The sequence below is a fragment of the Choloepus didactylus genome, chromosome 14 (genome assembly GCF_015220235.1).
Source record: "Choloepus didactylus isolate mChoDid1 chromosome 14, mChoDid1.pri, whole genome shotgun sequence".
Taxonomy (NCBI): Eukaryota; Metazoa; Chordata; class Mammalia; order Pilosa; family Megalonychidae; genus Choloepus; species Choloepus didactylus.
Genome location: NC_051320.1, coordinates 44,062,272 through 44,089,037, shown reverse-complemented (window position 1 = coordinate 44,089,037; position 26,766 = coordinate 44,062,272). Strand labels below are relative to the sequence as shown.

Below are 26,766 nucleotides of genomic sequence, written 5' to 3'. Positions count from 1 at the left end.
TCCCACCCCTAAGATCCATCCCCACCCCATCCACAACACTCATCAGTCACCATTGTCATCACCTGCTCAGTGCTCAGCAGAACCAATTTTATTAGGCTCTTATCAAAGAATAAACAACATGCCCAGAGATATTAAAAAAAAAAGACAAAATTGAGTATATTCACTAATCCGCCAAGTTAACACATACTAGAACAAGAAGAAATAATGCCTGAGTTTTTCACTGAGGGAGAAATGTCTGGAGTTTTTAAGTGCTACAGAGTTTGGGAGTCCGTGATGGCTGTGCTTACTAAGGAATAAGAACTAGCACCCTGCATAGAACAGAATGGGTCCACTCTGCACACAGTAGGACTAAAAACACCCATTTGTTATTGGTCAGGAGAAAGTCTTCAGTTAGGCTCATTAAAGTTCTTGCAAACTAGAATTATTCCTATTTTCTCATCCTTTAAAACAACTTTACCTGATTAGAACCAGTTATGACAAAATACAGTGTTCCATTTTGGTAGCTCCTCAGCAAAGCTACTGTAAAGTAAAAAATATCCCTTTACACATGCAACCCTCTTACTTTGTCTCTAGAATAAACCTCATACTCCCAGGTTACTCCTTCTCACCTCGTCTCTAATGTCCTAATCTCCTGGTCTCTTCTCACAGCCCTTCTTCATTCCCAAAATCCTTGTGAAATCATTGTCAGTCCTTAGCAAAATATCCTATTCCCTCAACATCTTCTCTGGAATATCAGTTTGCTTCCTACTTTAACTAATACCAGGCTCTCCCCTGATTGTTGTGCATTGCTGCAACCCTGCTCGCAGATAGCACTCATACAATCTCAGACTATTAGGCTTGCAGGTCTCGCCCTGCTCTCATTACTATTCTAGACCATTCTCTCTGTCCTTAAGGCCCCCACCATCTTTGAATTTCATGTCTTCAGATTATGTCGGAGATTGGGTAGTCCACTCCCACACTGCTTCTGGGCTTGCCCTTGTGATTTGCTTTTTGCCAGTGGGAAAAATGTTCCTGAAGCTTAGAGACTAGTAGCGAGTAGACTCAGACATGGAAGTGGAAAGGATGTTTCCATTTATTTGAGACTCTACCACATGCTGGCTGCTGGGTAGGCACAGTCATACACATAAGCTGGTTTGTTCCTCACAGGAAATCAGTGAAATTGGTGTATCAATTCTATTCAGGAGGAATCTGAAATTCAGAAAGTGAAATGAATGGTGGCTAGGGACAGAGCTGAAATTTAAACCTACTTCTGTTTGAATTCAAATAACCTGCTTTGTCACTAAATACACAGCACCTTGGGGTTATATTATCTTTCAGTACTTTTTAACAGTGTCTTAGGAAGAAAAATTGTTTATCTGAGAAAAAATATATCTACTTTAAAAAGAAATATCTGCCTAAGAAAACTAGTGTTCATTAATATTTTGAGTTAAACTGGTGGATAAGAGAAACAACATTCAAAATAAATGCCAGGTCAGAGGGGAAAACACGTATTTTTAGAAAAGTGATTCAAAAATCAAATTCTATTTATGAAATAGACTGTGTGTGCTCTTCACAGAGCTGATCAGTTTATGAATACTATACTAGAATTCACTCTTTTTGCTTGGGTAATAAAAATTGCAACAAATTAATAATCTGAAAAATAAATCAGGATTCCATTTGTGTAGTACTAATCAAAGTCCCAAAGATGCTTTTTGTGTCTGTATGTGTGTTATGAAGCCCAGTTGGTATAAAACTGCTCTAAATTCTCCTGAAAAATTTAGACATTAAAGAAAAAAATTTAGAAAGAATTTTCCTCATGTATTTTAAGGGGGAAGAAATCAATCTGTTCAAGATCAAGAAGTGATAGAGAATTGTTACCTAAAAAGAACAAAGTTAACAAATTGCATTTAATGATTTAATGTTACATATATTCTGATAAATATGTTAGTTTTATATTGCCTCAAGTTGTTTCAATGAAGTGTATTAACACTACTTCAGGCAGTTAGCCAATCATGTAGAGGAAAAGAAGCATGGGTTTGTTTAGAGTATAAGACTAGTAACCAGGTACTAAGTAAGAAATATAAGACTTTCAGTGCTAACTTTGCAAAATTTCACAAAAAAAAAAAAAATTGTTTTTTTGATAGTCACTGAGGGATTATTCCTTTTAAAGTTGACTTTAGGAACATAAATGGAGTATTCTGGGCATAGAAATATTGAGTTGTTCAGATTAGTATAATATAAGGTGTTCACAGGGAGAACATATTGGGAAGGAGGCTTGGACCTGTATTATGAACACCTGGCTCCAAACATGGTCTCTCCTTACCCCTTCCATTACGCAGCTTATCCCACCCTGTGTCTCAGGTGAGGTAATCATATTAGTCCATCTGACTTTCAATAGATTGGCTACAGGAAAGTCACATGTTCTCAGGAAGGGTGGTTCACATAGTAAAACAATGCTCTGGGGCTCACCACTGCATGTAGGTGATGGTCATTTCCCAGAAAAGGAAGCTATGGGATGGGCCAGTTCTCCAGAAGTAACTATAGTGTTTTAACTGTCTACTTGCCTGCCTCCTGTATCATACCGTAAGTTCTTAAGTGAAGAGAATCAATGTTTGTTGAAGGAGTAAATGAATGAATGAATGAATGATTAAATGTGGAAAGAGATGGAATAAATTCAGCCTACTGGACAAATGAGATACGTCTTGGTTAGAGAACAGGTCAGAATGATATATTATAGTCAATAACTTACAAAAAATACATTGATATATAACATTAAAACACATGGATTTTTTGCTCTAGGTACTACAAATATACAAGATCACAAGCTATTTTTAAATTTCTATATTTTAAAATGTTATTGAAAATATTATCAAATTAAAGTCTGTAATTCCTTCTATTTATTTGGGTTTCGAGTAGGGAAATGTTAAAATGTATTTTAATATACTGATTAAACAGCCCCCAAACTAGAGAAGAGGTACTATTTTAAATTAGCATAACATCAACATAATTTCAATTTAAATATATTTCCATATCTTTTGATCAGAATCTTGTTCATATTCAAGTTCATTACCTCTTACTAAAGGCTTACTTCATTTAGAGGTCACATGAATATATTAGAACAGCACACTTACAACAGTTGAAATTCTTTAATTAAAAATTTTAATTGAAATATAAAATGTGCAGTGAACCAGTGGGCAAAACAAGCCAGATACAGTTCTCTTTGTGTATCTTTAGACGCTATTGTCTCTCTTCCCATTACACTTGAAAACCTAAGAAGATGAGCTAATACTATATTCAATTCAATTTTATTTATTCTTACAATTGTAAATGATATGCCAAAAAGCCATTTTTTTTCTAGGCTTAATCCTCAAAAACTCTTCTCTATACCCGAGAAGCCTATCTTCTGTGCTTTCTGAGAAATGGTGAGTGCTTTAATGCAGCAGCCCTCCATGTCTAACTCCTGAAAGTGATTTCTTACACAACTTGCTATGAATCAGCATTCATGTCATGAAAAATATTTATTAGGCTGTTTTAGGGGAAAATATCACCATGGAAATCTATGACTTTAGTTACTCATTGTGTGGTATTAAAAGCATATAACAAGAGTTGAGCAGTGGGAAACTATCTTTTGTCATATAGTGATAGGCAGTCAGGAATGAAATTTTTCAGTTAGAATGGGGCCACGAAATACTGTCTTATTGACTGACAGTTCCATTATGAATCTAAGCCCAGGTTATAAAGGAGTCAATTGAACTACACATTTATCACTGCCTGCAGTTGTGGATGAGAGGGAAAAAAAACTTGTTAACATGGGTAGGTGGAGGTTACAGTGTCCAGGAGCTATTGATCTAGTTCTGTCTGGAACTCAATTACAATTGAGGCATGTGGGGAAGAGGGAGATTAGTAAACCAAGGCTAAAACAACAACAACAAAAAGTAATTCTTAGAATGTGGAAATTTATGGACTAAATATATGGAATTTCGGAGGTGGATTTATTAAAACATGATACTTGGAAGACCTGGAGTCTAGACTTGGTGTCGCCATTAACAGCTGTGCAAGTAGCAAATTCAATTTTCATAGCTTCAGTACCTTCAAAAAAAAATGAAGAGGTTTAATGGTTTCAGTAATGGCCTAAGTCAGCTGTCTTGGTGCAGGTATAAGAGTTCAAGATAAGGCCTCGACAAATCTCTATCCAACATAGGCAGGCATCTGTTTCACTGTCACTGCCCCTGGCAATTGACAACAGCAATAATGGTGCTCCCAAATTACTCTAGAAATGTACTGATTTCCATGAGCACCAGGAGCATTTTGAGAAAGTATGATAGCATCATCAGAAGCCATTTTGGTGCTGGTATGGGCAGAAGACATCACTGCAGAAATCCAAAGAAGTAGAAGAAAAATTGTTATGCTACCATCAGGATCATTTCCCCTCCCCCAGCCCAATTATCCCTATTCCCCCGTTTCACTCTGGAAGCATAACCTCACTAGAATAGTGTTAATGAAGAGAATACAGAAACTGGTAAAACTTGGTATGGGTGATGTCTTCTCTTCCATTTGCCCAAAGATATCACCATTCAACTTCCTTTCTTTAATTACCACAACAGTCCATATTTCATAAGTGGTAGGTTATTAGATGATGCAGTATAAATAAACTGGAACATTAAAAAAAATTTCCTCCAGTGAAAATATGTTGGTCCTTTGTGGGGTCTTATTACATAGTCTTATTTTTTTTCTTGTGGGCTCTTACTATCTCATGACACAAAAGACCAACCTTTGAAAAGCCCTCAGTTGGAAATGGACATTACTGACCTCTTGGAACAAAGTACATATCTTATGAGTAGCATCAGATACTCAGAAAAAATCCAAAAATTATTCAATCATTACATATCTAATAGAGAAAGGGTGAAAATAGTGTTGAAGGTCGCAGCTAAACATCACAAAATGGAATGCAGGATAGGAGATTCATTGGGTGGACCTACTTATTGATGAGGCAATGCAAGATTTTACAAAAGCATAGATTATTAGATCATCCAGAGAAACAAAGGAAATAGAAATATCGGCTAAGAAGGCTGACTCATCTGCTCTTTAGGCATAGTGAATATAGTTCAACAAAATTACATTTGGGTATACGTCTACTTAAACCCCAACAGGAAATGGAAACTGCCAAGGATATTCATCAGAACTATGTCATGAAACATACGGGATATCCCCTATATGTCGAACTACTCTCTGGAAGAAATTTTAGGTGGGAGTCACAGCACTGTACTTTTTGTTGTCATCAATCTTACTTTATATTTATTAACCCAGGATGATATGGCCTGGAGACCATAGATTATAACTACAAAACATACAGGAATGGCCATGTAATTATCTCCTTTTATTTTTCTCTTTCTTAATTAATCTCATTGTCCATGATATTTATCCTAAGTCAAAAATCAGGAAACATTAAAAGAATCAGGATTAAAGTAAAGGAAAACTGAAAGAAGGGGAGAAAAAGGATAAATTAATTCTCAATAAGACCTGGATAATGGATGCTGATAAAAGTAAAACTATAGCCAGATGTGTCCTGTGATTATCTGATTTTATTTCACCACCAAAAGTCAAATAACATTACTATTAGCAGGAGGGAGTAAAACAGATTTAAGAGTTCACAATGAGAGAAAAGAAACATTTGTCCTATAAAATCCAATTCATTTTCAATGACATGAGCTTGTGGGCTAAAATGACAACAGATTCTATTAATTAAAACAAAAGTTATTTTGAGATAGTGTATCATAGAAAAGTTAACTGGTATATTTGGAAAGCTTACAAACTTATTTTGTCTAGTAAAAGAAAATAACAGAATCATTATGGTTTATTAGGATAAGGAACTCTCCAAAATAATACTCCAAATTTTAAGAGTTGTCTTTTTTATTTTATGAGTATATACATGACAGGATGTATGAGAGGAGGGGCTACAGATTTTTCCTAGAGAAAGTATATTGTGGCTAAGGAGTCTATGCTACAAGTTTCTACAAGGTTCCAAAGTTTGTAAATATCCATAGAAATAAATATGTACATATGTAGGAACAGTGGACGCTTTAACACCACAGTAGTGTCAGATCTGTATGTCTTCTTTAGGGTAAGTAATGAAAGTTTATAGGTAATAAGTATATGAAACTTATAGACATATTTTTGTCATATGTTGTTGGTTAGTGTTGTATTTAGTCTGCTTCACCACCAAACTTTGTAAATCCTAGCAAATTGTGGTATAAACACCATGACCTCAGGCTATGTGTGTGTGAATGCTGGTCCTCAGATTTATTGCTTTATGACCCTAGGTAAATCACTTAACCTCTCTAAATTGCATTTTCATTATCTATAAAATTGGGATAATAGTAGCACCTCCTTTAAGGGGTTGGTGAAAAATTATATGAGTAAACTCCTTAGCTTCTCAAGGCTTTGTAAGTCACTCAGGTTTATTCTATCCTTACACTCAACTCCTTGTGTGATACTAAGTTCCCCCAAAGGATTAGTTCAGGAACAAATATGGAACTATGATTTCATAGTTCAGAAATCAGATTAGTGAGAGGAAATGCCTAACAACGAGAGTCTCTGTTTGTTTGTTTTAAATAAAAACTAAGCCTGTAGAGTCATAAACACAATATATTTGTCAGCCCTGTTAGCTGCACACAGGGAGAGGGAGCGGTATAGTGTTGTGGTTAAGAACATAATTTTCTAACCAGATTGGGTTCAAATTAAACTTCATTTTTATAATCTGTGAAATGGAAATAATAGCAGTACCTACATCAGAAAGTTATATAGATTAAATTAGATTCTGCTTGTAAAATGCTAAACAAAGGGTGTTGCATATAATAAGAAATAACAGCAAAGTTATTCCTAACTATTTTGTGAGGGGATAAAAGAAGTAATCGAAACACAACCCTGACCTCACTTAAGTGCTGATATTTCCTGCTGTTTTCTACTACCTAGCTCCCTAATTGGTGTTTAATATAGTCTTCTAGCTTTTAACAAAGCGAGCTCCCATCATTCAGTTATCAGAACGGTGGTGCTGATGGAAAATGGCATATTGAGAGTGTTTTTGATTTTATGACGTTTATAAGACTAGTAACTTGCCAACTACAGAGTCAGTGGGGTAACACTTCTTTTGTATTTTGGAAATATTTGGTTCTATACACTGTAAAGAAACCTCATTTTGTATTAAAATTATTAGCCGTGAGTGATGTTTCAAAAGCATGAAAGCTCTAAACCTACTTTCTTGGTTACTTAGAGATGTAAATTAAAGTTCATTTACATGTTATTTTCTTTCTTTTTTTAATATCCAAAATGCTTATATGCAATTTGTACAATACTTTTTAAATATTTTAAATTTATTTTAGTGTGGTAGCAAGCATGACTGCCTTCCTACCTCAATGGATTTCATCCACCATTCTTAATACAACTATTTCATTTTATCATTATGTTAATACTTTCTGCATATAAAATACTCTTTCTTTCAAAGATTTTATGCAACCTTTTCAACCCATGCTTTCAATAAAGGTGACCTTTAAAATACATACGTTTCCATGATAGGAAATTCAAACTGAATGTAGAGCTCCAACTACATGAACTGAGATTTTTACCATGCAGGTAATTGTACTTCAATCATGTAGGGCATTTTGAAATGCAAAGAAATAGAAATGTGAATTAATTAAACACCATTTCTTATGTTGTGCTCACATAAATAATTAAACCAACTAATACAACAGTTCTCAAACTCTGATAACCTGATAAACTATCCCTCTAACTAACTCACTGATGCACATACTTTGCACAATGCTATAAATTTGCAACATAAATTATTCATAATTTTCTCATCCCCTTTGTTTAAATGCTAACCAGTAAAATAAACAGTGAAAGTTATTGGTGAAACATAATGAAAAACAACAACCATTCATTATGCTTAGAAATATATAAGGAGACGGGATTGTTAATTTTTTAATGTGTGATGAACTTTTTAATATAAAACATAGTATTTTTATAAAGGGAAAAATACATCAATCATCTCAGCCACAATCATTATATATGAAGGTTTCTATTTCAAAGTCAAGTCTGATGCCAGTTTTGAATCGCATCACTTGTCCATATTATCATTGATAGCAGTTACTCCAAAATTCAATAAATATCTTTAATGTAATCATTTATTTTTCAAATTATAATTGCATTTGTCAGATTTCATAATGATAATTGATGCTTGAGTATTGATGCTTGAGAATTGATCCTAAGCTTGTTGGAAGAAACTCTCCCATGCAATTACCCAAGGATTTAGGCCCCTCCATCCTTTGAGTCAACCCTCTGAACATATCTTCCAGAGTTGCTGCCATGATGAGCAGATTGCAGGAGCCATAACAGGTTTCAGTTGACTAGGCTGGAACTGACCCACATCACATTGGATCACAGTTCACTGGCCAGTACTAAGCACATTGCTCCATCCTAACTTCAAGGGAGTTTGAGAAACATTACAACATTATGAGTACTAACTGTCTCTGTCACTGTTATTAAGATCTTACTAGAAGTTACTCAGGAGCATGGTATATATTAAAAGATTAAAAACAACTTTTCTGTCTTCTGAAGCTCACATTCAAGCAAAGTAGGTAAAAATCTATACCAAAGTTTATATTTTATACAAAGTAAAAAAAGGAATAAGTGACTATTCTACATGGTATTTGCAGAATGTTTACAGAGGAGGCAGCATTTAATATGGATTTTAAAGAACAAGGAGGATTTGGTTAGGTGGAGAAGAAAAGGAAGAATGTTTTGAGTAGAAGGAATACTGTGCAATTTTATTTTCCTGACTTAGTTCAAAGCCAAATCTGGTAATGGGACTCAGTTCAGTTGACTGGAGTCTGAGGACAGGCTGGAAAGATGGGAGATGAGTGAGGGGAAAGATGCAAAAGATCATGAACTGACTTCAGTGTACCTTCAAGGGTAACAACTAATTTGTGCCAAACAGTGGAAATATAATACCTCACAGTTAAGTGACACAGACAAAAATGTAAATCAATTGAAACAAAAGGGGATACATATACCAATAGACACATGAAACTTAGCGACTGAGCACACAAGAGAAAGAATAACTCCATTGTAAGTCAGAATAGAACTAGAGATCTTCAAAAAAAGAATCTGTAATGAAGGTGACCTCGGATAGGCAGGTGGGCAGGGCAGTCCAGACAGAGGGAAAAGCATGTGAAAATACTTGGACAAGAAGCTACACAGTACATTCAGAGAGTAGCAAACAGGTTGGCATTGCTGGAGCTTGAAATGAGAAGAAGCTGAAGTTGTTAGAACAATCCCTTTGGCAGCAGATTAAGGGTAGACAGGAAAGGGAAGTGCAATAGATGAGAAACTTTCTTCCACAGGCTACCTGAGCTCCAACATGGCCAGGGCAGTGGGGTGGAGAAGGGTATAAGGGGTTTTTAGGAGTCTGGGGAGGGTTTTTAGGGTTTTCAGCTTCATAGGTCTTTGTAACTAATACCTTGAGATGAGGGAGGAAAGAGGAGAAGTCTAGGATTACTTTTAGTTTCCTGAGTTGAACATCCATGTCAAAGGAATTTCCAAGTAAATGCTGACAAATTACAATTTCACTTATGAATTTTCCTCTCCCTCAAAATCTACCTTTCAGGGCTCTAATTTTGTCTGCCATGGTTAATTTGTTTCTTCTGCAAATCCCCTCCATGTGTGAGGTTAAAATTAGATTAATTTGGCCCATTTTCAATGACTTTTTACTTCACCATAATCATTCTGATGTGATCTTATAACTTCAAAGGTTAAGGAAAAGTAAGTTTTAAGAAAGATGGAATATCAATGGAGATACATTTTAAAGTAAAGGAAAAAACTTTCCCTAGAAAACAGCAAGCTTATAAATATGTTTGTGTTTTATTTTGCACAAATTATGTTTAGATTTTATTAATATTTGTTGACCTAAAAGACATTTAGAAACAATTCAAACTGGTATCTCTATATTTTACTAGAAGTTTCTAAGGGAGAAATTTCATTGCACTGTGTAAATGTGAAGTGCTCAAGAACTCTACTTATTCTTCTGGATGAGTAAGTAGCAATATTTATTCCCCAAAGGATTGAACAAAACAAGCATATATCTGTTCCAGTTTGCTAATGCTGCCGTTATGCAAAATACCAGAAATGGATTGGCTTTTATAAAGGGTGGTTTATTCGGTTACAAATTTACAGCCCTAAGGTCATAAAAGTTCCAAACTAAGACATCAACAAGATGATACCTTCACTGAAGAATGGCTGATGGCATCCAGAAAACCTCTGTTAGCTGGGAAGGCATGTGGCTGGCATCTGCTGATCCCAGATTGTGTTCCAGCTCCTCTCTCAGCTCCTGTGTGTTCTTGGTTGTTTCTCCCTGGACATTTCTCTCTAAGTGCCTGGGGGTCCTGTCTTAGCACATCCCTGGGCAAACTCTGGGCTTCATCTCTTAGCTAAACATACTTCTGTCTGCATCTCCAAGCATCTCTAAGTGTCAGCATCAGCAAGCATCTGGGCCTGTGTAGCTCTTTTTAAAGGACTCTAGTAAACCAATCAAGACCCACCCTGAATGGACAGGGCCAAATCTCCATGGAAACATTCAATCAAGAGGTCATACCCTAATCAAAAAGATTAATCAATCTGCTACCACAAGATTGCATTGCTTTTTCTGGGGACATAATATATCCAAACCAGCACAATATCCTATTTTACTTCATTTATAATTCATCCTCTAATATCTCACTTAAATACTTTAACATGTCTTTTTGGATGCATGCAAAATGTGACATTTCAAATGGAAATAAAAGACATGGGCTTTAATCCATGCACTAATAGTAAATAGTATTGCAAACTGTGGTGGTTTGAAGCTGTGTGTACCCTGGAAAAACATTTTCTTAAATTTATTCCATTCCTGTAGGTGTGAACCCATTGTAAGTACTTCAGTTAAGAAGGTGTGGCCCGCCTCAGTCGGGATGGGTCTTAATCATATTACTGAAGTCCTTTATATGTGGAGTGAAATTCAGACAAATTCAGACAGACAGAGACAGAGAGAGAGAAAAGACAGAGAGAGAGCCACAGAGAAAGCCAGAAGCTGAAATCCACAGAACCTGGAAGAGAGAGGAGAGAACAGGAGATGCTATGCCAAAAACATGTGAATTCCAACCTCAACCTTAACCTCAGTTTCATCCAGTTCAATTAATTTAGCTCAACAGATGCTTTCTCAATGCCCTTTTCTAGGCTTCGGTTATACAAAGATGTATAAGGAACAATTACTTCCTTTGAGACCTTTGGGAAAATTGAGACAGCAAGTATATTTAGAAATGAGACTAATAAAATGGAAAACATTCAGGCTACCTAGTCTTCAAGAAGTGTGTAGGGGAACTTGGAGAGTGTCTGCCCAGTCAGAGTCTGGATGCTCTTAGCAACATTGGACGACAGTTTGTTTTAATATATACATGGTCCGATTGCTACAATCCTTGCCCCTTGCCCATCACTAGAACAGAGCCCTGGTTAAGATGGAAATATTTATTCCTACAAAGAGTGTTGAAGATCATAAGTCAGAAGAGCTTGGAAAAACTATATTTTATGTTTCCAACCAGTTCAAACTCTTTATTGAGCCTGAACCTTCAGATAAATACTTAATGGAAATGAAAAAAATTAAAGGACCATAGGCCAAATATGGGAAACCAAATAAGACACAGAATACTTCATATTGATTTGCTTTGACTTTCTGCTGCAGATCACAAGTATATCATCATATAATCATCTAGTTTCCTGGAATAAAAAATAATCTTTCTACTTAATCATTTTATTCAATAGTTGATGCTTTTAACTCCTGGAACTAGAACTTTTGTGGCCTTTTATTTTTCTTAAGCCTCTACTCACTTTCTTTTTGAAATGTAATTAATTCTCTACAAGGAAACATGAGCAATATTAGTTCATATTCTTTATGCATCTTCTCTCTTTAAACAAACCATTTTCCACTTGTATGGATTTAATTTGGCTTTTAACAAATATTTCTTGAACAATTCATCCACGTGCGTGTAATGACATTTCTGTCCTCACTCAATGTTTCCAGTTGTTATTATTCTTATCTTCTGTTTTAACCCCACAATCTCATTGGATCATTGATCAATATTTCACTACATGTAATTTTTGTAACACTCATAAATTTTCAAACTAATGTGTTTTTGCTGACAGCAAGCACAGCTCTCTTTTCTACACATTGTATATTTCCTTTTGTTATTATAGATTCCTCTTAGAATTAATTAATTATATTCTTTCATTAAAACCTATACACTCAATTACAATATTTTTTTTTTCGGTTCAGATAAGGACCACCCCATTGCACAATTCCAGCTTGATCATGCCCAGGAGCTGTGCCAAGTGACTGTGTTGCTATTGATAGTAAATTTTTCCACTGATATCTCTTTCGTATTTTTAGGAGATACTGTTGCTGATTTGATATTATCATCTCAAGCTTTCTTCCTACTTTCTATGAAAAACTTCCAATTTTTGCCTTTGTGGAATATGTTTATATATTCAGAAAATGGGTTGATGATTCTCATTGGGCAGCTTTTCTTTAAAAATGAAAACTATTTCAACATGGCAGAAAGACATTTAAGGTTTGGGTTTTTTTTTTTTTTATCTTTCAATATTTTATATTTCTAGTCATCAGAGATACAGAATTTCTCCAAATGCTAAGGCAAAATTAATTTTCTGTAAGTCAGATACTAATTATCTCATATGTGTATTATCTAGGAATTTTCTTTCCACTTCCCTGCCCTTCTTTTACTCACAAAGTGGGCAGAAGAAATAAAGACAATTGACATAAATTTTAATAAGTTTTCCCTGTTAATGATTTTGTGACAGAATCTCTTGGGGGATAATTGTTAAACTTATTAGCTAAAACACATTTTGCTTATGTGTAGTTTTCAATAGTCCTGTCTTACTTGTACCTTAATTTCCTGTAAAATTAAACACTAGTTACGTCCAGTGCTAGGTATTCTCCACTGTGGTCTTCCTACATATTCCATTATTAATGTATATTTTTTCAATCATGTAAAACAGCTCACACTAAAATAACCCTATTTTGCTTACAAGCTGCAAAGAAAGTCAGCCTGAATGAGCAAAATGTGCTTATCACTATATGTATTAGTTAGGGTTCTCTAGAGAAACAGAATCAATGAGAGATATCTATGATTACAAGATTTATAAAAGTGTCTCATGCAACTGTGAGTATGCACGAGTTCAGCAAACTGGCAACTCCAATGAAGATGTTCGATGACCTCCTCATGAAACAAACTGGCAACTTCGACAAATGGGTTTGATGAACTCCTCAGGAAATGTTTTGCTGGTCAGCCAAAGAAGTGAAGGTCCTCTATCTGTCTCCCTTAAAAGTCTCAACTGATTGATTGTATTAAATCCAACCAACTGCATTCTCTCATTGTGGAAGACATGACCTTCATTGATGTAATCAGTCACAGCTGCAGCCGATTGACTGATAATTTAATAAATCAGCCTGTTGGTTTATTAACCAGCCACAAATGTCCTTGCAGCGATGGTTAGGCCATTGCTTTCTTGACCAGACAGCTGGGCACCATCACCTGGCCAAGATGACACATGAACCTAACTGTCACACTATAATCACTTATAATTTTTAAAAATGAACATCAGTAGAGCTTAGCAAGTAGGGGCATGGGCATTGGTGCAGCACTCCCTGGTTCTGAATCGCAGGATGTGTGACTTGAGACAAATTCCTTAATGTCTCTGAGCCTCAATTTCCTCTTTTGTAAAATGGTGATATGAATAGTAACTACTTTACTAAGGTTATTGTGAGGGTTAAAAAAGTTAACAGAATATAAAGTCTCAGCCCCAGGCAGCTCTAGACAAATCATACCTTTCCCCCTTTCTAATGCAATAAAGTTTTAGCAATCCAGCCTGTAGGATCACCCCTCCTTTCTCTTCTTTAGTCAGGTCACCCAGTCTCAATCAACAATTACCCTTTCAAGTATAATCAACATATTCTCTATGGGTTATTCACTGTGTATATCTCCATGATAATGCTTTTATTAAAAGGATTATCATATACACAGCATTTAGATAATTCCAATGTCAATCAATCTACAAAACCTGAATTGTAGTTCACTCTTGTTCTCTCAGGCAGCCTGTCCTTACTAAAGAATTGTTGGCTGGCTGGGTCTGAGCCACCTTCCATTGGAAAATATTTGAATAATAGTACAATTATAAAAAGAACTAACTTTCTGGTAATATGTAAAGGAATAAAAATAGCCAAATATATTACTAAGTTGTTTTATGTACAAACTCATTTAAATTTCACAACAACCCTGTGAAGTGAGTACTCTTATTATCCCCATTTTCTAAATAGGGAAAATGAGATGCAAAATGCATGATGGACCCTGCCCAGAATGGCACAATTTGCAAGTAGTAGGATAAGGGCTAGAACTCCAACTATCTAATCTAGAACCCCCACACAGCCACATCTCTAAAATGTCTTCCAATAGCACAAGCTCTTAATAGTCTTCCTATAAGACATGGGGATTTAGGATTTATCACCCGAGTTCTCAATAGGTCTTGTTAGTGAGGAATAGTGGGAAAATTCAACAAACAAGTCATTAGGAAGAAAACTCATAAAAGTTGATATTTTCATGGTGTTGCTTTAAAAATGGAATAAATACAGAATTATGAATGGTGGTACTATTCTGAGGAAAACTGCTGTGTCAAGGGAGGTAAATTTAGGACCATTAATGCAACTATGATCATCTTTTGACTAATTGAGTTTCTCAGGAGACCTAGGTGAATACCTTCATGGTCTGTGGACAGGCAAATATTTCTTAAAATGAAAAGAATTGCTAATCAAAACAGAAAGAAAAAAGTAAACATTAAATTAAAATATTAATATTTAAATATTGAAACATTAAAGAAAATCTATACTTCAAAAGACATATTAAAAGAGTTAAAGGCAAGTCACAGAGTGGAAAAGATTATACATGTAATCATATCCTGAATAATCATATATATGTATATGTATGTAAATCATATATATATAAACTCTTACAAATCAATATGTAAAAAAAAGACAGTAAAGAAAAGGGTAAAGGAACCAAGGCACATCTCAATAGTGCATATCCATACGGGCAGTAAACATATGAAAAGATCTCAAATAATTAGTCATTCTGGGAAATGTAAATTAAAATCTCAAGAAGATACCACGCATGAAAATGGAGTAAGTGAAAAAGACAGAATATCAAGTGTCTCCATTTTCCTGAGCTGTTACAACAAATACCATACAATGGGTTGGCTTAAACAACAGGAAATTATTGGCTCAAAGTTTTGAGCTGAGAAGTTCAAAATCAAAGGGTCAAAAAGACAATGCTTTCTCCTCCAAATCCATAGCATTCCAGTGCTGCCTGCCCATATCTGATGTTTCATGACTTCTATCCCTGCTTCTCATCACATGGCAATGTCTTCTCTTTTCTCTTCTGGGTTCCTTACTTCTGGCTTCTAGGTTCCAGTTCCTCTCCGTGGCGGGTTCTCTCTCTCTCTCTCTCTCTCTCTCTCTCTCTGCCTTAGACTTTCACTAATTAATTTTTAATTTGTTTTCTTTACAAATGAACACTCCTCCTTCCCTGTCTCACTACCCACCCCTTAACCTCTAGTCTGCTTTGTATCTCTGCAAATTTGCTATTCCTAATTATCTCTTAAAAGTGATATCATACAATTTCTATCCTTATGTGCCTTGCTTATTTCACTGAACATGATGTTTTCAAGTTTCTGCCATATTACAGCATGTCTCATAACTTCATTCATTCTTACGGCTGAATAATATTCCATTGTGTGTATGAAACATTTTGGATATCCATTCATTTGTTGATGGACACTTGGGTTGTTACCACCCCTTGGATATTGTGAATCATGTTGCTAAAACATTGGTGTACAAATATCTGTTGTGCCTGTTTTCACTCTCTTTGGGTATATACCTAGAAGTGGAATTACCAGATCATAGGGTAGTTCTATATTTAACTTTTTGAGAAAACCCCATATTGCTTTCCACAGTGGCTACACCATTTTATATTCCCACCAACAATGCACTAGAGTTCCAGTTTCTCTGCATCTTCTTCAATACTTGTTATTTTCTGGTTTTGTTGTTGTTGATATTTTTGTTGTTTAAATAATAGCCATCCTTGTTGGCGTAAAGTGGTACCTCTTGATTTAGATTTGCATTTCCCTAATGGTTAATGATGTTGAGAATCTTTAATAAATTTATTGGCCATTTGTTTATCTTCTTTGGAGAAATATCTATTTTAGAACTTTGCCCATTTTCTAATTGGTTTGTTTGTTGTTTGTTGTTGCATTGTAGAAGTTCTTTATAATATTCTGGATATTAAGCTCTTATAGGGTTTGAAACTATTTTCATCCATTCTGTTGGTTGTCTTTTTACTTTATAATTTCCTTTGATGCACAAAAGTTTTAAATTTGATGAAATCAAAATTATTGTTCCTTTTGTTGCTCATGCTTTTGGTGTTGTATCTAAAATCCATTGCTGAATCCCAGGTCATAAAGGTTTGCATTATCTTCTAAGAGTTTTATAATTTTAGCTTTTATATTTAGGCCCTTGAACTACTTTGAGTTTGTTTTTGTATATGGTATGAGGTGGCACACATTTTCACCAAAAGACATGTACAGAAATGTCATAGAAGCATCATTTGTAATAGCCACAAACTGGAATGTCCATTATCATTACAGAGGGTATATTCTCTGCATTCATACAATTAAGTAATAAATAACAATGAGAATGAAAGTACTGTCTCCATAAACAAGACTAAACCTTTGCAAAAATAATGTTGAGTGAAAGAAATCAGATACAAAATACATTCTGTACAATCCTATTTATGTAAAGTTCAAAAATAGGCAATCTTGATTTATGGTGTTAAAATAAGGATAGTGGTTAACATTGGGAGGGTAGTGCTTGCTGGAGCATGAAAGTTTTGTCTTGGATCCTGGTAATGTTCTCATAGTTCTTGATCTTATAAGCTGTTTAGTTTCAGAAAAGTCGTTTTCTATAATATGCTTTTTTCTATATGTCTGTTATATTTCAAGAGAAAAGATTTTCTTATGTTTCTATGTGTATGTATGTGTGTGTGTATATATCATCACACTCTAATTTGTAGTCATGCTATGCTGTATAGAACATTAATGTAATGTCTTTTATCTTGTATTTGTATTTCTTCCTTATAATATATAGTATAATGTAATGTAATATAATATAATAATATAATACAATACAATACAATACAATACAATATTACTTTCTTTTCTGCGTGGACCCTGGTCCCTTTCCTTAACTTAGATCTTTCATCTTTCCTCGTCCTTTTACCTCTCTTGTTCTGGAATTAGACTGCATTGGCTTGAGTTTACATTTATGAGTTGTGCAACTTTAATTAACTACCCTTGCTTGCTGAGCCATACTTCCAACAACAGTAAAAAGGGGAACTTAAGAGTATCCACTTCATAAATTTGGAATAAGCATTTACTGAGATTATACTCAAAAAGCACTTGGAAGATTCTCAGACAGAATGTGAACTCAGCAAATTAGAGCTGTCTATATTTCAGCATTATTACATTTTCTGTGGCAAATATGTGACATTGAAAAGATGTATAAACATTCACTGTATTGATTGGAGTGCTGAAAACATATTCTGTAAATTCATGATTTAGGACAGAATTTCCCAGTTTGTCCCTCTAAAAGAAAGCTCAGTGATCCAGAAAGGTTGAGAAACTTGAGGTAAAATAATATTACATAAAGTTCCCGGTTGCAAGCCTTTTCAGAAATGCTAACATGATAATGGGACATAGTAAAGACACATTTATTGAGCACATTTGCTTACGGCAAAGGATACCTCAAGATTTCATGACACAAGCTTTGGGAAGTATTTATTTGGTGAATATTATGAAGGAAGGGAAATTAAGAGAAGATGTTATTTTATTGCATAATTTAAAAATCATTGACTTATGTATAAATATCTGTCAAAGAAATTAGAAGACTTAAATTCCTATTAATTTTAATTTTTACAGTAGAAGTAGGAAATATTAGGAGAGAGTTCTTCTGAGGATAAGTTTTACATTATGCCATCTTTCCATGAAGTACTATTTTCCCTGTAGGGGTAATATGATACATGGTATATCACATTTCCAGAAATGATTTAGCAACATTGTGAAGTTTCCTGTAGGTGGTCATCAGTGCCCCTTGGCTTCCCATGATGATGTCTTAGCCAGATGAGGGTATTTCTAAAATCAGTAGCTTTTTTTCTTGTTACCATACATATTTGCTCTGCATAGAGTAGTGATCATTGCTTTAAAGGAAAATATCATGACTCAGGGGAAAATGAATCTCTGAAAACAAAACAAGAAAATCTCTGTCTGAATATCAGTGAATATATGGAGACATAAATACAACCCCAGAAACTAAATATTAAAATTGAAATTTCCCCAAAAATACATAGTTTAATAACCAAATCATTTAGAGAACTTAACTACCTCAGTGATGCATACCATTTAAATTTGAGAATAAGGTTTGAATTGCATTTTGAACATCATTTTTATCATTGTGTACCAAAATGTTTGCCATTTCCTAAAACAATGTCTGGCAGTCTATGGACAAGTATTTGTTGAATGTATGAAATGAATGAAACTCACACTGAACATAAATTTATAGCTTTTATGTGACAATTTGAAGTCATATAAGTGGATAATTAACCTTCAAAATAAGGTTGAGGGAGTTCTGGGCATAAAGTATTAGGAGTATTTCCAATCCCACATACTGATGGAGGAGGGAAAAACAGGATAAAATAAAATTTACAATGATTACCCCATTTTAGAAAACAAAACAATCTTATAATGAATTCCCTGTGTGAGAAAACGAATATTTCTGAAGATGAAAATGAGTGCTATTGAGGGAGGGGGTAGCACATTTTCTATCTAAAAGAGGTTCTAACATAGCAAAATGGCATCTTTCAGTGAATAAAAATTCTCGTTCATTCTAAAATAGAAATATTCTTAAAAAATATCTCAATTTGACATTATTCTCTGTAGGGCTCACAGACGTAGCAAGTACCCAGGTCAAACAATCAAATTCGTGGCTAATCAATTAAGAGAATAAATTGATACATTGGGTCTCATCAAAATTTAAAATGAGGATAAAAAGACAAATTACAGACCCAGAGAAAATATTAGCAAATCACGTATCCAGCAAAGGACTTTTATCTAGAATATATATAGACCACTCAAAAACTCAATAGTAAAAAGACAATCAATCCAATTAGAAAATGGGCAAAACATATGACGAGGTATTTAACTGAAAAGAATATACAGATGGCAAATAAGCACAGAAAAAGATGCTCAACATCATTAGCCATCAGCCATATGCAAATTATAACCACACTGCAGAAGTTGGTGAAGGATGCATAGAATCTCCCATTACATTTCTTTGAAACTTTCTGAGATTCTATAATTATCTCAGAATAAAAGGTAAAAATGTCACTTAAAAGAAAATAAGCTGTGCATCTCATATAATATAACAATATTGTCTGTTTTCTTAATTGCTAGAACAGGGCTCAGCATATAATTGGCACTCAACAGATGGTTCTTGAATTAATTAAAAATATGTCTATCAATATTAAAGGCAGACAATATATCTTTAAATTCATTCTTACAATTAACATGTATCTGCAGATGTTCAGAATGGTTTTCATATTTATTGTCCATCTCTAACTTGATAGGAAGTCAATGCATTTTCCAGTTGTGTAAATGGCTTTTCAAGCCATTAATACTATTAGCATATTAAGTTCTTAACTCTTACTCTTCTTAGAGTAACCAATGTACAACATATGCTAAGGATATAAAAGTGAATGTCAGTTAAATAAAATAAATGCAGTAGTAAAAGAAAATCTTGATTACATTAAAACTCATCCCTCACATTGCCCCAATTTTCAAACTTAGATGTGGTATTGGTTTTTGCACTTTGTTAAAGTAAAATTTACTACCACAGATGATTTTTTTTTGCGGGGGGGGGGGGAGGTGGAGGAAGAGAACTTTGTGCTTCATTTTTTCTTAATTCACCTGATGAAAGTTTTTTCATTCTCTCTCTCATTTTCCCCAAACCCTACCCCATCTTTATTTTTTAAAAGACATGGCTTTCATTCAGGCATGTCATTCAGGCATGTCTTGTACTTTGGGTACAATCAGAGAACCCTGACCTTTCACGGCTTAGCCTGTTAGCTAACCAAAGCTCATTTTATTAGAAATAACAGGGAAGAGTATTGATGCACTTTCTCAGACCTTAGTTATAATAGTAACTAAAGTAATAGAGACACTAAAATAAGTGGCTTAAATATAAGTGAAACTTATTTCTTTCTCAGATTAAAGAAGTATAGGAGTAGGTTGTCTAGACTGGCTTTTTACTCCAGGCTTCCTTCTACTTCATCTCTGCAAATCTATGGTGGGGCTTTCATCCATATGTCCTAATACAGTTGCTAGAGCTCCATCTATCTCAGCTGCATTCCCACTGCATTATGGAAGAGGGCACACTTCCATCCTACACAGCACTTTTTTCAACATCTCACTAATGATAACTTAGTCACATAGTTATTGCACAGGAGGGTTGAAAAGTGTTGTTTTTGGAGAGGAGGCACTGTGCTGACTAAAAATTGTAGTTTTCTGAATTTCAAAGAAGAAAACATAGATGGCTCTTGGGAAGCAATGAAAAGTCCCTGCCATAGGTGCCATGTTGTCTATCATAGCTTATAAATTCCTTTCTGCAAAGGAATGCATTGAATATCAATTCAACAAACAACTATCTGAAAACTGTTATTGGAAATTTGCTATGTGCTTATTCTCAAATGCTTAGGGGCATCCACAAATTGGGAGAAAATATTTTCAAATCAAATATCTAAGGAACTTGTATCCTCAAATATATAAAGAACTATTACAACTCAATAAACAGACAAATTACTCAATTAAAAATAGGCAAAAATCTAAATAGACATTTCTCCAAAGAAGACAACAAATGGCCAATAAGCATATGAAAAGATGCTGAACAATATTAGCCATTAGGGAAATGCAAACCAAAACCATTTCATACCCACTAGGATGGGAATAATAATAATAATAATAATAATAATAATAATAATAATAATAAAAGACACTAACAAGTATTGGCAAGGTTGTAGAGAAATTGGAACCTTCAGATTCTGTTGAAGGGGAGGGATATATCTAGTACAGCCACTTTGGAAAACAGTTTAGGAGTTCCTCAAAATGTTAAACATAAAGTTCTTGTATAAACCAGCAATTTCACTCCTAGGTATATATCCAAGAATCATGAAAACATATATGCACACAAACACCTGTATGTGAATTGTCACAGTAGCATTATTCACAATAGCCTAAAAGTAGAAACAACCCAAATGTCCATCAACTGATAAGAGACAGACAAAATTTGGTATATCTACACAATGGAATATTAGTCACATAAAAAGGAATGATATTCTAATACATGCTACAACATGGATGAACTTTGAAGACATTATGCTTTGTGAAAAAGCCAGTCATAAAACAAAAAACAGAATGGGCAAATAGAGACAGAAAGTAGATTAGTGGTTGTCTCGAGCTCGGGGGAGAGAGGGACAGTAAGAATGCCTCCTAATGTGTATGGGGTTTCTTTTGAGGGTGATGAAAGTATTCCAGAATTAGATAATGGTGGTGGTTTCACAACATTTTGAATACAGTAAAAAACACTAACTTGTATAAGTGAAATTTATGGTATGTGAACTCTTTCTTAATAAAGATGTTATTTAATGATGATGATGATGATGCTCAGGTGCAAAGAAAGACGGTAAGACATAGCATGGTTCCCTGACCTTTTGTAATCTTATGTGGCTAAAGTAAGCAAATAACAAAAATTACCTGTTCCATGCACTAAAACTAATATGTGCAAGGCATTAGGGGAACATAATATCACATGCAAACATTTTGAAGAAAACTATGAAAATAATAATGTCAGTGATACATTTACTTGTCAACAGCTTATACTTATTAGAGTATACCAGAAGAAAAACTTCCCATTGTGTATGTACATGGTCAAATAGAATGCATGGGTTTTGTTCCTATCCTGTAACCCAACCCTTGGGTCCCTTATAATACAAAATAAATGTCATTATCTCAAATATTTTCTTTCACTCCTCAGTAAATTTTTTATTCATTGCTTTAATCCATCCTACAGTTGTTCTGCTTTCTGAAAGTATGAAGAAAATGTGTTCATCTCCCTTCACAAAATAACTTTTCCCATATGAAAAGATAATAGAGGCCACCTATCATATCTATTTTTATGTATACAGTAGACCTTCCCCTGTTGCTTGGGTTAGAGTCTTGAGACAATATAGGGAAGAAAATTAAAAGTTGAGGAATTTCAGATCTTGTGCTCAAAAAAAAAAAAGAATAATAAATTAAGGAGAGCAAGGTTAAAGTTTACCTATCAAAATATTGATAAATATTTTACATTCATTAAAATAAAATAGACTAAATTATTGTTAGTTTTATTATTAATGCTTAATATCATCACTTGGCTAAATTCATTGAGTGGACTATCTGTAAACAAAGCAGATACAAATATTGTTCCCATTTTACAGTTGAGGAAAAGTAGATTATGAGAACGAAAGGAGTCTGGTCCTTATGTTCATTATCATTGCCAATTTCATTTTCTACTAAAGCCTACATACCGTTTAATATCTTACTTTATCATAGTATTAAAAAAAGACATAAACAGTAAAAAATAATAACTAACTTGTATTTTAAATCTGTACGGTGCTAGACACCATGCTATTAAGTTTACAGTATCAATTAATTGAATTGAATGAGGAAAAAGTCATATTTAATAGGGCTTATGTTAATATTAATGAGTATTTTTAAACTAAATTCTACCACTAATAAAGGCATGACGATGGTAGTAGCAAAGTTGAAGGAAAGGTATATGTAGCGTATTATGGTGGGAGGGATCTAGGTTTGATTACAAAAGTTCAATTGCTAATTTAAAGACTTAGCAGGAAACTTGCTGTCTATCAAGTATGTTTTAATGGAAGTGCAGCATGAGTCCTTTCTCCAACTGTTAGAGGAAAGATGAAGTGCAGGCTGAGTGGGTATTTTTTAAAGGCTTTCTTTTCACTGCTTTATATCTAGTAGAAAATCATTCAATTCTTGTCTAAAGATCAAGCTTTATTCCAAGGAGAGATCAATTTCCATTTCTTCTAAGTTATCAAAGGGGTTTAAGAATGTATTAAGAAATTTCTCAAGTATTTTAAAGTTAGTTTCCTTGTGGGCCTTATATCCTCCTGTTTCTCTGCATCATTACACAATACAGTAATTTGATATTTGAGACCAATTTAATACATTTCATTAGACTGAAACCATCTGATGACTTTACTTAGATGAATGATATTGGACTCTATTCTTATATATTTCATTTATATTGTTTTGTTTGTTTCTTTATTCATTTGCTTCTTTACTTAATTTCTGCACCTGTAGAAAAAAGTTACCTGTGGTTTGACTCTATCGTGAGTGCCATATTGCATATTATTCCATCGAGAAACTTTTACAATTTAATTAAGAGTAAATGTAAGCCTTTCCAGGCTTCATTCAATGTAAGTTTAGGAATGATTTGATCAGTTCTACTATATGATTTGACATGTGCCTGGTGAAATACTCTTGAAAGCTTTGGTTATATTTTGATCCATGTTGGTAAGTAAATGAAGTCAATAAGGCTTGCTTTGGGAGGAGTGGATAAACCAACATTGGAGAAAACACAGTTTAATTACATCAAGTGATCAGTTTTAGAATCATCAACACTTTGGTTGATAGTTTATCTTTTTACTTATAAATATTCTTCAACTTCATTAATGAAACATTATAAAAAAGGAGTAGACATTACCTCAAATATTCTTTTCTATGATTAGAACAAAGGAAGAATGCAATGAAGAAAGGGAATATTGGGGATGGGCTTTCTCCCTTTTAAGAGTAAAAAGGTTCCCAACACCGTAGTACATTACAAATTTCTCCATAAAGCCATCAGTCTCTTCTTTTTTAGAAGGGCTAGCTACTCAGCTCAAATTGGTTTAAGCAAAGATATAAATAATTGGATCGTATTTTCTTATTCAGTTGCAGCTGAATCTTACCGCTCAAACTGTATCAGTCCATATATTGAATTTCATTGGTGCTAAATTACATGTTATCTCATGTCTATCTTTAATACAGTCACTGTGGCTAAAAGAATGAGATGCTCTAATTAGCCATCCCTGGATCTTATGTTCATCCTGAGCTGATTTTTTGTTATTGATAAAGAAAGTGAGAAAAGACATACATGCTGTTGTAAATCTGTCTTGTCTCATCTTAGTCAAAAATCTATTCAGGTGAATAAACCTCTTTGTGTATATTTCTAGAATACTTTATTACTAGCATCATGACTTGATTTCTTTCCTGACACAAATAACACCACACAGTGTTCTGTACTTCAATACTGGATCAATTTTTTGCATGACATTACAAAATAATTTTGTTAGGTATTGTATATTAAAATAACCTGGTTAATTTATTACTTCTCTGTCAGTTTTCTTTGATTTTATTTCTTAACAGGAAGTAATTCAGTTTGAAAGCAGAAAAGGAACAAAACCATTGTACTTAAAGAGATGGTTTTAATACAGTGTTTCCTAACTCTTTTATGAAGTGAATTATTTTCATTTCAAATGGAAAGGTGCTTCGAGAAGCCTTATTAAAAGGAATTACTAAAGAGCAGTGCAAGCCTCGGTAACAGAGCATTAACAAAAGGAGAAATAATTAAGCTTAAAAAAAAAGCGCTCTTCATGAAGCTTTGTTCTTAACCACACATCCTTACATGTTTACCTGCTCTGCTACCTTTTAACAGTTGAAAAATCACTTCTTAATCCCCTTCTATTCAAAGGCTCATCAGCGTCCTGCTGGCAGGAACCCTACCTAACATTCAGCCTGTAATCTCCTCTCAGCCTATCATTTTCTTAATTTGTTGCATTTGGAAAGTAAATCTGCAAACTGACCTTTTAAATGAAGAACTACTCTGAAATGGCCCCAGATAATGTAACTGTTGAATTACCTCCCTTTCTTCTTTCTCTTTCTCTCTGTAAACTGATAATTTCTGTTCTGACATCCCCAATGTTCCTTGCTACTAAAATGTTGATGATGTTCATCTAGTCTTATTTGGGTCTATATTAATTTACTTTCATCATATAGATAGCTGGAATTTCAAAAAGGAATTTATTTTTGTGAAAGACATGTATGGTGAAAACATCAAGTTAAAGGTTACTCTATTTGTTTCTAATTTACCCTTCTGTCTCCTCTCCTGCCAGATGGCGCCAGGTGAATTATATTCCAGTCATGGTTAACTTCTTGTCAGTCCCTCATCTGCCATATCCTTTCAAGGCATAGTGCACAGGCCACTATTTCTTCAGGTAAGTGTTCCTTGGACTCTGGCAAAATCCCTTTCTTACAAATGCTTAGAAAATTGAGTAACTTTATTCATGAAGCTATCAATGTTTTTCATAAAGTTATGGGACAGCCCATACCAAGAAAGAGGTGTGGGACCATTGAATAGAGCAACTGAGGAATTAAGATGGTTTGCAATAAATTCTTTGGAGAGTCAGAGAGGAAACTGGCCAAAAACTCAGAAGGTGTTTGATTGCCCAGGGGTGCTAATGGCCAAGCTATATTAAAGACCATTGATTTGTGCTGTCACCAGTTTATAAACTATTGTGATTTCCTTGAGCAGTATTCAGCTGCAGAATGATTTGAGAAGTCAGCTGGAGAAATATATCTATTTTCAATTTAAGAGATTAAGAAAAATGGAAGAGTCCCCAGTGCCTCTAAGTTCCAAAGTGTTTCTATAAAGTAGGGTGTCAAAATGGAGTCGGTGCAAAAGCCTTGGGTCTGAGTAGGTCTTTAGACTTATGCTGTTGGTTGTGTTTCCACATGGATGTTGGAATATTTCCCTGATGATTGCAGGAGCTGGAATGCAGAAGATTGTAAGTGGTGACTCACATCCTTCTCCAACAGATGGAAAAAAGATAAGGAAATTGGATATTACTGTAAAGGAAGCTGTAAGATTCACTAATGATATATTTCATGAATCTCGTCAATAAATGAGGGCTATTTGGGTGAAGAGAAATTATTTAGATTTCATCCCATTAGTAACAGTAATTCTCCCTGGCCCTGGAATTGGAGGCTGAGCTGTTTCCATCCCAGATGGTCACAGAGACAACAGCATTTCTGAGGGAGAACCAGGTCTTAGGTGAGGCACAAGATGGAGGAAGAGTGTAGTTAGATCATGAAACTGTGGAAGAGTTTGTTCATAATAGGAGGGTTCTGGAGAACACATTGAGAAGGAAAATCAAATGAGTGGGAAGACAAACTGGTAGTAAAATGGTGAGAGTGCATGAGAGAATGCTTGACTACATTGGCTTTCATTTTCATCATAGACCCAAATGGTAGAGATGGAAAATATTGATGACTTGAAAAACATAATGGTCTTTGCTCAGATTCAAAATATACATTGCTAAGAAATTTTTGTGGTATCTTTGAAGAGACCTCTTCCGAAACGTTAATCAGGAAGTTTACGTGAATTCCCAATGGTGACCTTCTTTTCAATAAGTTAGTTGAAATTCCTAG

At 34.4% G+C, this 26,766-nt stretch overlaps 1 long non-coding RNA gene across 1 annotated transcript in view; it reads left to right on the top strand.

Annotated features, from left to right (window-relative positions):
* The window catches only part of LOC119509248, a 283,695-nt gene extending 258,157 nt beyond the window's left edge, over positions 1-25,538 (top strand). The window contains exon 4 of the long non-coding RNA XR_005211659.1: positions 25,452-25,538. This is a non-coding gene — a long non-coding RNA (uncharacterized LOC119509248). The remainder of the gene's footprint in view (positions 1-25,451) is intronic.
* Positions 25,539-26,766: the final 1,228 nt, after the last annotated feature.